The sequence below is a fragment of the Bufo bufo genome, chromosome 3 (genome assembly GCF_905171765.1).
Source record: "Bufo bufo chromosome 3, aBufBuf1.1, whole genome shotgun sequence".
Taxonomy (NCBI): Eukaryota; Metazoa; Chordata; class Amphibia; order Anura; family Bufonidae; genus Bufo; species Bufo bufo.
This window is the reverse complement of record NC_053391.1, coordinates 8,516,446-8,528,393: the sequence shown is the minus strand read 5'-3', so window position 1 is coordinate 8,528,393 and position 11,948 is coordinate 8,516,446. Positions and strand designations below refer to the sequence as shown.

The 11,948-nt window shown below is 44.3% G+C and overlaps 1 protein-coding gene across 1 annotated transcript in view; it reads left to right on the top strand.

The window, feature by feature from the left end:
- Positions 1-2,647: 2,647 nt before the first annotated feature.
- Positions 2,648-11,948, top strand: part of USF3 (upstream transcription factor family member 3) — a 39,982-nt gene continuing 30,681 nt past the window's right edge. The window contains exons 1-2 of the mRNA XM_040422867.1: positions 2,648-2,766; positions 8,014-8,121. The gene's annotated coding sequence lies outside the window, so the exon portion shown is untranslated. The remainder of the gene's footprint in view (positions 2,767-8,013; positions 8,122-11,948) is intronic.

Below are 11,948 nucleotides of genomic sequence, written 5' to 3'. Positions count from 1 at the left end.
GACACGGATGACATACCAGTTGTGCATCTGTCTTTTTTGACGGACCCATTGACTTGAATGGGTCCGTCCTCCATTTTCCACTGACAAGAATAGGACAGGTTATATTTTTGGAATCACGGATGCGGAGAAAAAAAAAACGGAGGACTATCAGTTTTTTTTCACAGCTCCATAGAAATGAATGGGACCTCCGCTAAACTGTGAAAAATGACGGAACGGACGCGGATGCACACAACGGTCGTGTGCGCGAGGCCTATATTGTATGTGTGAAATAAATAGAAATGTAATAGAAAAGCGCCCCATTATTTAGTGTAAATACATTTTATTGTGCGCACATTAAACTGAAAAAAAAAACACATCCATAATAACCTGACAAAATAAATGGGTTATTTCATTTAAAACATGAGTGGCGTAAAAAAGAAATTGAAAAATGGCAGAAATCACTTAAAAAAATTATATAAATTATGCTTTAAATAATAAAAAATAAAAAGTAACATTTCTCCCGCATAAAGTAGGCGCTCAGTGAAAAATATAAAAAAAAAAAAAAAAAAAAAAGTTATGGCTGCTAAGGCTACTTTCACACTTGCGGCCGGATCCGCCGATCTGGATGTGACTGAAAGCATTTGTGAGATGCATCCGGATGCGGATCCGTCCCTCCGCTTGATTTGTGTTTTGCGGACTCCAAAACGGATCCGGTTGTGTGCATGAGGCCTCACCGATGAGCAAGTGTTGTGGTTCCCCCATCCTTGGAGATCGCACGGCCAGTAAGGGCACTGTCAGGTGAACCCGCCAACCATCCAGTGTGTATGGGGGGGGGGGGGGGGGGGGTCTGGCCAATTAGAGGACCCCCCTGTGGTTCCAAGGAGTAGAATATTGATGGTCCATACTCAATAGGTCCTCAATCTCCGATCGGTGGGGGTCCAACACCCGGCTCCTCCACCAATCGGAAGGCTTCGCCCACTGTGTAGTGGTCATGCTGGGTTACCTTCGGGTGGTCGGGAGCTACACCGTGGGTGTTGGACCCCCCCCCCCCGATGATCTGATATTGATAACCTATTTTAGGGATCGGTACTGGAAAATCCCACAAAGGGCTCATGCACACGGCTGTAGCTGTTATTGCGGATCCGCATTTTGTAGAGCGGAACGTCCTGCCCTCCGTAGAACTGTCCTATCCCTGTCGGTAAATGGACAAGAATGGGACGTCCTATTTGCTCGTGGGGCCGCAGATCGGAGACACGTAGAATATTGAAGTGAAGGGGTCCGCATCCCACCTGCAGAAACCACGGCCGTGTGCATGAGCCCTAAATGAAATAACGGAATAGGTTGTACCGCGCCAGTCCCACATTTCTGGTCCGTCCTGCCCATCGGTGGACTAAGCGGACCACAGGTCCCAGGCTTTAATGTACATCCAGACTGAATTTTACAGTAAGAAAATCTGTGATTAAGGCAATGTCCTCCACATCTGCCGAGGAAACCCCCCGTGCAACCGAAATCCCCCGTGCAACGGCGAGCACCAGCCGTGTGAATCCCGTATTGTGGCGCCGACCCATTGACTTCAGTGTGGCCGTGGTCTGCGGACATGTATAGGGCATGTTCTATATTTTTGCAGAACGCACATACGCACAAATGGCGTCAAACAGGTTCTGTATCCCTGGTGGTCTTTGGTAGTGATGGGGTTAATGTTTGTATCCTTGGTGGCTCCGTGCTGTGAAGGGGTTAATGCCCGTGTGCCAGGTGCTTCATGGCGGTAAAGGTGTTAGTGTCTGCATCTTTGGTGATCTAGGGCAGAGAAAGGGTTAATGCAGGGATCGGCGACCTTCAGCATTCCGGCTACTATGAAACTACAACTCCCACCATGCTCTCACAGAAGCGATAAGAGGATCCTGGGAGTTGTCGTTTCAGAACAGCGGGAGGTTGTGGAGAGTCGGGTGGTCTAGGGCAGTGAAGGGGCATCTGTAAAGAGAGTAGGACAGCATCTGCGGGGGTCTCGGCTACCTCTAGCAGTCCTATAGAGAATATATAGACCCGCTCCTATCTGCAGAAAGGGGCCCCCGAAGTTAAACCTAGACACACCGCCATTGCATGCCATCCTCTCCAAGAACCGCCGCGAAAAACCACACAGAAATAATCCGCAAGTCGAAATAAAGGGCAGCACGGACTCCCATAGAAAACAATGGAAGGTGGTTGAAGCAGAAGCCGCACCACTACTATGTGAACATGGCCCTAAATAGTGAAAATCTTATTTTCTGCCAGAATAATTCGGTCTGTGAACACTGCGTTTGCTGAGACACTATAACTCCCAGTATTGTTGTCAGTGCAGGATAGGAGTTGTAGTTTTATGGCCACAGGTTGCTTACCCTCTCCAGTCTCCTCAATGTGCATTGCTACCAGTCAGATTTACTGGCCCTTTAAGTGTAACCCCGCCCCCATTGATGCAATTGGCGGCCACGGATGTCAATCACTTATCCTCACACCTAACACTTCCTCGATATTACAAGCAAAGAGCCGTCCATTTTTGCGTCGCCCTGAAATCTCCGCCTCCAGACTTCATACTCTACGGTTATTGGCTGAGAGCAATGTCTATCAAAAAAATCGCGTGTCTATTGGATGTTAGCTGCAGCCGCAGGGCGGTGATTGGCTGCGGGGTTCTGGAGGCTCAGTATTCTCGGTGTTGGGTTCGGGTTTGGTTGGCTGGCGGGGTTGCTTCAGGGGTCTGCAGGCCCCACCGGGGACCGGCCCGGGGGGTGAGGACGAGCAACGGAAACTGAGGTATGAAAACCTGTCCTCCGGCGGCGCAGAGTGGGAGGACGGACGCCAACGGGGTGATTGTGCATAGGGGTGAGAGGTGAAGAGGAGGTGGTGGGGGGGGGGAATGTGTGGTCATGTGACAGTGGGACCCCCCCCCTCCCCAAATCTTCCTGAGCGCAGTGGAGATGACAGGGGGGTTATTATTATTATACAGGTATATGGTATGAGGGGATATGGGGGGTTTATTAATATTATACAGGTATATGGTATGAGGAGATATGACGGGGTTATTATTATACAGGTATAAGGTATGAGGGGATATGGGGGGGTTATTATTATACAGGTATATGGTATGAGGAGACATGACAGGATTATTATTATTATACAGGTGTATTGTATGAGGAGATATTACAGGGAGGTTATAATTATTATTATTATACAGGTATATGGTATGAGGAGATATGGGGGGGGGGGGGTTATTATTATACAGGTATATGGTATGAGGAGATATGGGGGGGGGTTATTATTATACAGGTATAAGGTATGAGGAGATATTGGGGGGTTATTATTATTATTATACAGGTATATGGTATGAGGAGATATGACGGGGGGTTATTATTATACAGGTATAAGGTATGAGGAGATATGACGGGGTTATTATTACACAGGTATATGGTATGAGGAGATATGGGGGGGTTATTATTATTATTATTATTATACAGGTATAAGGTATGAGGAGATATGACGGGGTTATTATTATACAGGTATAAGGTATGAGGAGATATGACAGGGGGTTATTATTATACAGGTATAAGGTATGAGGAGATATGACAGGGGGTTATTATTATTATTATACAGGTATAAGGTATGAGGAGATATGACGGGGGTTATTATTATACAGGTATATGGTATGAGGAGATATTGGGGGGTTATTATTATTATTATACAGGTATATGGTATGAGGAGATATGGGGGGTTATTATTATTATACAGGTATAAGGTATGAGGAGATATTGGGGGGTTATTATTATTATTATACAGGTATATGGTATGAGGAGATATGGGGGGGTTATTATTATTATTATTATACAGGTATATGGTATGAGGAGATATGGGGGGGTTATTATTATTATACAGGTATATGGTATGAGGAGATATGACAGGGGGTTATTATTATTATTATTATTATTATACAGGTATAAGGTATGAGGAGATATGACGGGGTTATTATTATACAGGTATAAGGTATGAGGAGATATGACAGGGGGTTATTATTATTATTATTATACAGGTATAAGGTATGAGGAGATATGACGGGGGTTATTATTATACAGGTATATGGTATGAGGAGATATGGGGGGTTATTATTATTATACAGGTATTAGGTATGAGGAGATATGGGGGGTTATTATTATACAGGTATGAGGAGATATGACAGGGGGTTATTATTATACAGGTATGAGGAGATATGACAGAGGGTTATTTTTATACAGGTATATGGTATGAGGAGATATGACGGGGGGTTATTATTATTATACAGGTATTAGGTATGAGGGGATATGATAGAGGGTTATTATTATACAGGTATATTGTATGAGGAGATATGACAGGTGGGTTATTATTATACCGGTATATTGTATGAGGAGTTCTGACAGGGGGTTATTATTATACAGGTATAAGGTATGAGGAGATATGGGGGGGGTTATTATTATTATACAGGTATAAGGTATGAGGAGATAGGGGGGGGGTTATTATACAGGTATAAGGTATGAGGAGATATGACGGGGTTATTATTATTATACAGGTATTAGGTATGAGGAGATATGACAGGGGGGTTATTATTATACAGGTATATGGTATGAGGAGATATGACGAGGTTATTATTATTATACAGGTATATGGTATGAGGAGATATGACAGGAGGTTATTATTATACAGGTATATGGTATGAGGAGATATGACAGGGGGGTTATTATTATTATACAGGTATATGGTATGAGGAGATAGTAACCCCCTGTCATATCTCCTCATACCATATACCTGTATAATATTAATAACCCCCCTTTCATATCTCCTCATACCATATACCTGTATAATAATAATAACCCCCTGTCGTCTTATTATGCAGGTATATGGTATGAGGAGATATGACAGGGGGTTTATTATTATTACACAGGTATACGGTATGAGGAGATATTACAGGGGGTTTATTATTATTATACAGGTATATGGTATGAGGAGATATTACAGGGGGTTAATATTATACAGGTATATGGTATGAGGAGATATGGGGGGGTTATTATTATACAGGTATTAGGTATGAGGGGATATGATAGAGGGTTATTTATTATACAGGTATATTGTATGAGGAGATATGACAGGGTTATTATTATACAGGTATTAGGTATGAGGAGATATGACAGGGGGGTTATTATTATACAGGTATATGGTATGAGGAGATATGACGAGGTTATTATTATTATACAGGTATATGGTATGAGGAGATATGACAGGAGGTTATTATTATACAGGTATATGGTATGAGGAGATATGACAGGGGGGTTATTATTATTATACAGGTATATGGTATGAGGAGATAGTAACCCCCTGTCATATCTCCTCATACCATATACCTGTATAATATTAATAACCCCCCTTTCATATCTCCTCATACCATATACCTGTATAATAATAATAACCCCCTGTCGTCTTATTATGCAGGTATATGGTATGAGGAGATATGACAGGGGGTTTATTATTATTACACAGGTATACGGTATGAGGAGATATTACAGGGGGTTTATTATTATTATACAGGTATATGGTATGAGGAGATATTACAGGGGGTTAATATTATACAGGTATATGGTATGAGGAGATATGACAGGGGGTTTATTATTATTATTATACAGGTATGTGGTATGAGAAGATATGACGGGGTTATTAATATTATACAGGTATATGGTATGAGGAGATATGACAGGGGGTTATTATTATACAGATATTAGGTATGAGGAGATATGACAGGGGGAGGTTATTATTATACAGGTATATGGTATGAGGAGATATGACAGGGGGAGGTTATTATTATACAGGTATATGGTATGAGGAGATATTACAGGGGGTTATTATTATACAGGTATATGGTATGAGGAGATATTACAGGGGGTTATTATTATACAGGTATATGGTATGAGGAGATATTACAGGGGGTTTATTATTATTATTATACAGGTATATGGTATGAGGAGATATTACAGGGGGTTAATATTATACAGGTATATGGCATGAGGAGATATTACAGGGGGTATATTAATATTATACAGGTATATGGTATGAGGAGATATTACAGGGGGTTTATTATTATACAGGTGTATTGTATGAGGAGATATTACAGGGGGTTTATTATTATTATACAGGTATAAGGTATGAGGAGATATGACAGGATTATTATTATTATACAGGTATATGGTATGAGGAGATATTACAGGGAGGTTATAATTATTATTATTATTATACAGGTATATGGTATGAGGAGATATGACAGGGGGGAGGTTATTATTATACAGGTATATGGTATGAGGAGATATGACAGGGGGTTATTATTATACAGGTATATGGTATGAGGAGATATTACAGGGGGTTAATATTATACAGGTATATGGCATGAGGAGATATTACAGGGGGTATATTAATATTATACAGGTATATGGTATGAGGAGATATTACAGGGGGTTTATTATTATACAGGTGTATTGTATGAGGAGATATTACAGGGGGTTTATTATTATTATACAGGTATATGGTATGAGGAGATATTACAGGGAGGTTATAATTATTATTATTATTATACAGGTATATGGTATGAGGAGATATGACAGGGGGGAGGTTATTATTATACAGGTATATGGTATGAGGAAATATGATGGGGTTTTTATTATTATTATTATACGGTATGAGGAGATTTGACAGGGGGTTAATAATAATAATAATAATAATAATAATTATTATTATTATTATTATTATTATTATTATACAAGTTTATGGTATGATATCCAACATCTGTGTGACCTCTTCCACCGCATATCCAGCCTCTGTATGACCGCTACCACAGGAGGATATCCAACATCTGTATAATCGCTACCACCGCATATCCAGCCTCTGTGTGACCGCTTTCACAGGAGGATATGCAGCATCTGTATGATTGCAACCAGAGGAGGATTTCCAGCATGTGTATTACAGCTACCACAGGAGGATATCCAGCATCTCAGCATCTGTATGACTGCTATTACAGGTATAAATCCAGCCTCTTTAGGAACCCTTACTACAGGAGGATATACAGCATGTGTATGACTGTTACCACAGGAAGATATCCAGCATCTGTATGACCGCCACCGCAGGAAGATATCCAGCATCTGTATGACCGCCACCGCAGGAGGATATCCAGCATCTGTATGATTCAACCAGAGGAGGATTTCCAGCATGTGTATGACCGCCACCGCAGGAAGATATCCAGCATCTGTATGATTGCAACCAGAGGAGGATTTCCAGCATGTGTATGACCGCCACCACAGGAGGATATCCAGCATCTGTATGACTGCCACCACAGGAGGATATCCAGCATCTGTATGACCGCCACCACAGGAGGATATCCAGCATCTCTATGACTGCCACCACAGGAGGATATCCAGCATCTGTATGACCTCCACCACAGGAGGATATCCAGCATCTGTATGACCGCCACCACAGGAGGATATCCAGCATCTCTATGACTGCCACCACAGGAGGATATCCAGCATCTGTATGACCGCCACCACAGGAGGATATCCAGCATCTCTATGACTGCCACCATGGCAGAGGTGCAGCCTGTATGGCTTTAAGGGGAGATGCCCCCAGTATTCATGTGTCCTCCACATATTCCCTGGACTAGAACCCAAAATAAAGGTGCCCCCACCTTGTGTGATCAGTGACCGAGCACCACGTGCAGGTGACACGGTGTCATCTCAGCTCAGTCCTTCTGTTTTCTGGGTTGGTGTAATGTATATACAGTTGCTATAATACATATATAATATAATAATACATGTAATACAGATTGATGTGTGATATAATATCATGGCGCTTTATATTCTGTAGAGTATGTAATACATTTATTATACGTCGACATAAGACTACCCTACAGATACTGGGTTATAGCGGATATCGCCACTTTCGTCTTTCTGTCCCGCTGAGTACTTGGCTTCTCCTGACATGTCGGTTCTTTCCTCTTAGAGCCCCGGTGGAATGAGCGATGAGAAGACTTCTCTGCTATGAGGACCAGGAGGTGACGGGGATGAGGTTGGCGAAGCCGGAGTGAGATCGCCGTATATGACTCTGGAGGTGAGCGGATATAGAGAGCGGGAATCCAGTGATCCCTCAGGATACAAAAATGTCAGCCTATAATCATGGGCGTCCGCAGAAATTTTTCCAGGGGGGGGCATAATTTTATTGACATTGAAACGGGCTTGTGTATGAAGCCTAACTGCAGATATAAGAGGGTGGAACGGAACCCCGTTTGTGTACAGGGACTAAACTTTAAATCAGGAAGCCACCACAAAAGGAAAGACCAATTCTTCTTATTTCACTTGAATGTCTATTAATTCTATATTATTTTTGCACCCTTTGTTATAGTCTCAGCAATATGTTCATTTGCATTTTGTCGCCAACAAATGAAATGTTGTGTTCTGTACCTGAACGCTTCCAGGCTTTTGTCATATGTAACTTACAAGCAGATGGTCTGCAGAATACCAGGCCTACCACCAGTATTACCGCCTGCCTGCCTGGTCACCCTGACCAGGCGGTATATGATTGAAGGGGCAATACTGCCTGGTATATGGACAGCAGAGATGGCATCCTCTGGGCAGTACTGTCTATGGTCATCCTTCACCAGCACCCTGACTGCCACCTGCTTGGCCTGGCTCTCATGGCACTTCACTGCCTGCTGCTTGGCTATCAGTGACTCACCCCACACCTAACACTCAGGGTCAGGGAGTGACTCCGTAGTCACACTGTGACACTGACTGACTGTCACTCACTGATAGCCAAGAGGGTGGCAGTCAGGGTGCTTGTGAAGGATGAATTGACCATAGACAGTACTGCCCAGAGGATGCCATATCTGCTGTCCATATAATACCAGTATTGCCCCTTAATATACCGCCTGGTCACCCCACACCTAACACTCAGGGAGTACTGTCCTCAATAAAAACAATAATAGGTTTAATCGTGGCTGGCCCACACATCTGGTTCATCAATCAGTCTGGTGATTTAATTTGTGGACGTTCATACAGAAGAAACTGTACATTGTGTGGCACAGTGTAGCGGTATACTGTATATTGTGTGGCACAGTGTAGCGGTATACTGTATATTGTGTGGCACAGTGTAGCGGTATACTGTATATTGTGTGGCACAGTGTAGAGGTATACTGTATATTGTGTGGCACAGTGTAGAGGTATACTGTATATTGTGTGGCACAGTGTAGAGGTATACTGTATATTGTGTGGCACAGTGTAGAGGTATATTGTGTGGCACAGTGTAGAGGTATACTGTATATTGTGTGGCACAGTGTAGAGGTATACTGTATATTGTGTGGCACAGTGTAGAGGTATACTGTATATTGTGTGGGGCACAGTGTAGAGGTATACTGTATATTGTGGGGCACAGTGTAGAGGTATACTGTATATTGTGGGGCACAGTGTAGAGGTATACTGTATATTGTGGGGCACAGTGTAGAGGTATACTGTATATTGTGTGGGGCACAGTGTAGAGGTATACTGTATATTGTGTTGCACAGTGTAGCGGTATACTGTATATTGTGTGGCACAGTGTAGAGGTATACTGTATATTGTGTGGCACAGTGTAGAGGTATACTGTATATTGTGTGGCACAGTGTAGCGGTATACTGTATATTGTGTGGCACAGTGTAGAGGTATACTGTATATTGTGTGGCACAGTGTAGAGGTATACTGTATATTGTGTGGCACAGTGTAGAGGTATACTGTATATTGTGTGGCACAGTGTAGCGGTATACTGTATATTGTGTGGCACAGTGTAGCGGTATACTGTATATTGTGGGGCACAGTGTAGAGGTGTACTGTATATTGCTTGGCACAGTGTAGAGGTATACTGTATATTGTGGGGCACAGTGTAGAGGTATACTGTATATTGTGTAGCACAGTGTAGAGGTATACTGTATATTGTGGGGCACAGTGTAGCGGTATACTGTATATTGTGGGGCACAGTGTAGAGCTATACTGTATATTGTGGGGCACAGTGTAGAGGTATACTGTATATTGTGGGGCACAGTGTAGAGGTATACTGTATATTGTGTGGCACAGTGTAGAGGTATACTGTATATTGTATGGCACAGTGTAGAGGTATACTGTATATTGTGTGGCACAGTGTAGCGGTATACTGTATATTGTGTGGCACAGTGTAGAGGTATACTGTATATTGTGTGGCACAGTGTAGCGGTATACTGTATATTGTGTGGCACAGTGTAGAGGTATACTGTATATTGTGGGGCACAGTGTAGAGGTATACTGTATATTGTGGGGCACAGTGTAGAGGTATACTGTATATTGTGGGGCACAGTGTAGAGCTATACTGTATATTGTGTGGCACAGTGTAGAGGTATACTGTATATTGTGTGGCACAGTGTAGCGGTATACTGTATATTGTGGGGCACAGTGTAGAGCTATACTGTATATTGTGTGGCACAGTGTAGCGGTATACTGTATATTGTGGGGCACAGTGTAGGCTATATGTGTATAACATAAACATATTTCACATGAACACTTACAATTACTTGGCTTGGCCCTTGGGGATCTCGGACGCCACTTCCACACTTTGGCCGGGGGCTCGGCGGAGCTGATGTTGTGTTTTATCCTAATGAGAAAGATTTCATAATAAGGATTTGGAGAAGGGGCAGAGGGATAGCAGAGCAGGGAGAGGCTGGTGCTGCTACTAGGGGGTCATACCATGTGGGAGTAATAAAGCCCACCATAATGCCCCCCAGTAGAAATAATTCTCCTTATATTAGACAGTGCAAAAATACCCCCTTGTAATGCCGCCAGTTGAGCTAATGTCCCCATAGTGCCCCCATAATGTACCAGTATAAAATACCTCTATATAGTGCCCCCATTAAATGCTGCATAGTGCTCCTCTCCCCCTTCCTGCTAGTGCCCCCATAATGTACCAGTATAAAATGCCCCATATATAATGCCCCAGTAGATGCCCCTCAGTGTCCCCCATAATTTGCAAGCATAAAATACCCCTTCTTAGTGCCCCCCGTAGATGACCCCATAGTATTCCTCTCCCCCTTCCCCATAGTACCCACCATAATGTGTCCCAGTATAAAATACTACTGTACAGAGCCCCCCATATAACATACCACTTCTTTGTAGCCTCGCCCTCAGTAGATGCCCCTATAGTGTCCACCAATAATGTGCCAGTAAGAAGTGACCCCATAGTGCAACCTAATAATGTGCCAGTAAAAAGTGCCCCCAATGATGCCCCCCCGGGCCCCGGCCTTAATGTCACATTTCTCCCCCTCCATGTCACACTTCCCACCCGTGACCCTCAACAAACCCCCACTCCCCCACCCCCTCTCCATGGCACATTTCTCCCCCTCAGGCTCGGGCCCCTCCATGGGCCAGTGTCAGCAGCACATCTCTCCCCCCCCCCCCCCACCCCCAGGCACATTTCTCCCCCTCAGGCTCGGGCCCCTCCATGGGCCAGTGTCAGCAGCACATCTCTCCCCCCCCCCCCCCCCCCCCCCAGGCACATTTCTCCCCCTCAGGCTCGGGCCCCTCCATGGGCCAGTGTCAGCAGCACATCTCTCCCCCCCCCCCCCCCACCCCCAGGCACATTTCTCCCCCTCAGGCTCGGGCCCCTCCATGGGCCAGTGTCAGCAGCACATCTCTCCCCCCCCCCCCCCCCCCCCCCAGGCACATTTCTCCCCCTCAGGCTCGGGCCCCTCCATGGGCCAGTGTCAGCAGCACATCTCTTCCCCCCCCCCAGGCACATTTCTCCCCCTCAGGCTCAGGCCCCTCCATGGGCCAGTGTCAGCAGCACATCTCCCCCCCCCCCCCCCCCCCCCCCAGGCACATTTCTCCCCCCAGGCACATTTCTCCCCCTCAGGCTCGGGCCCCTCCATGGGCCAGTGTCAG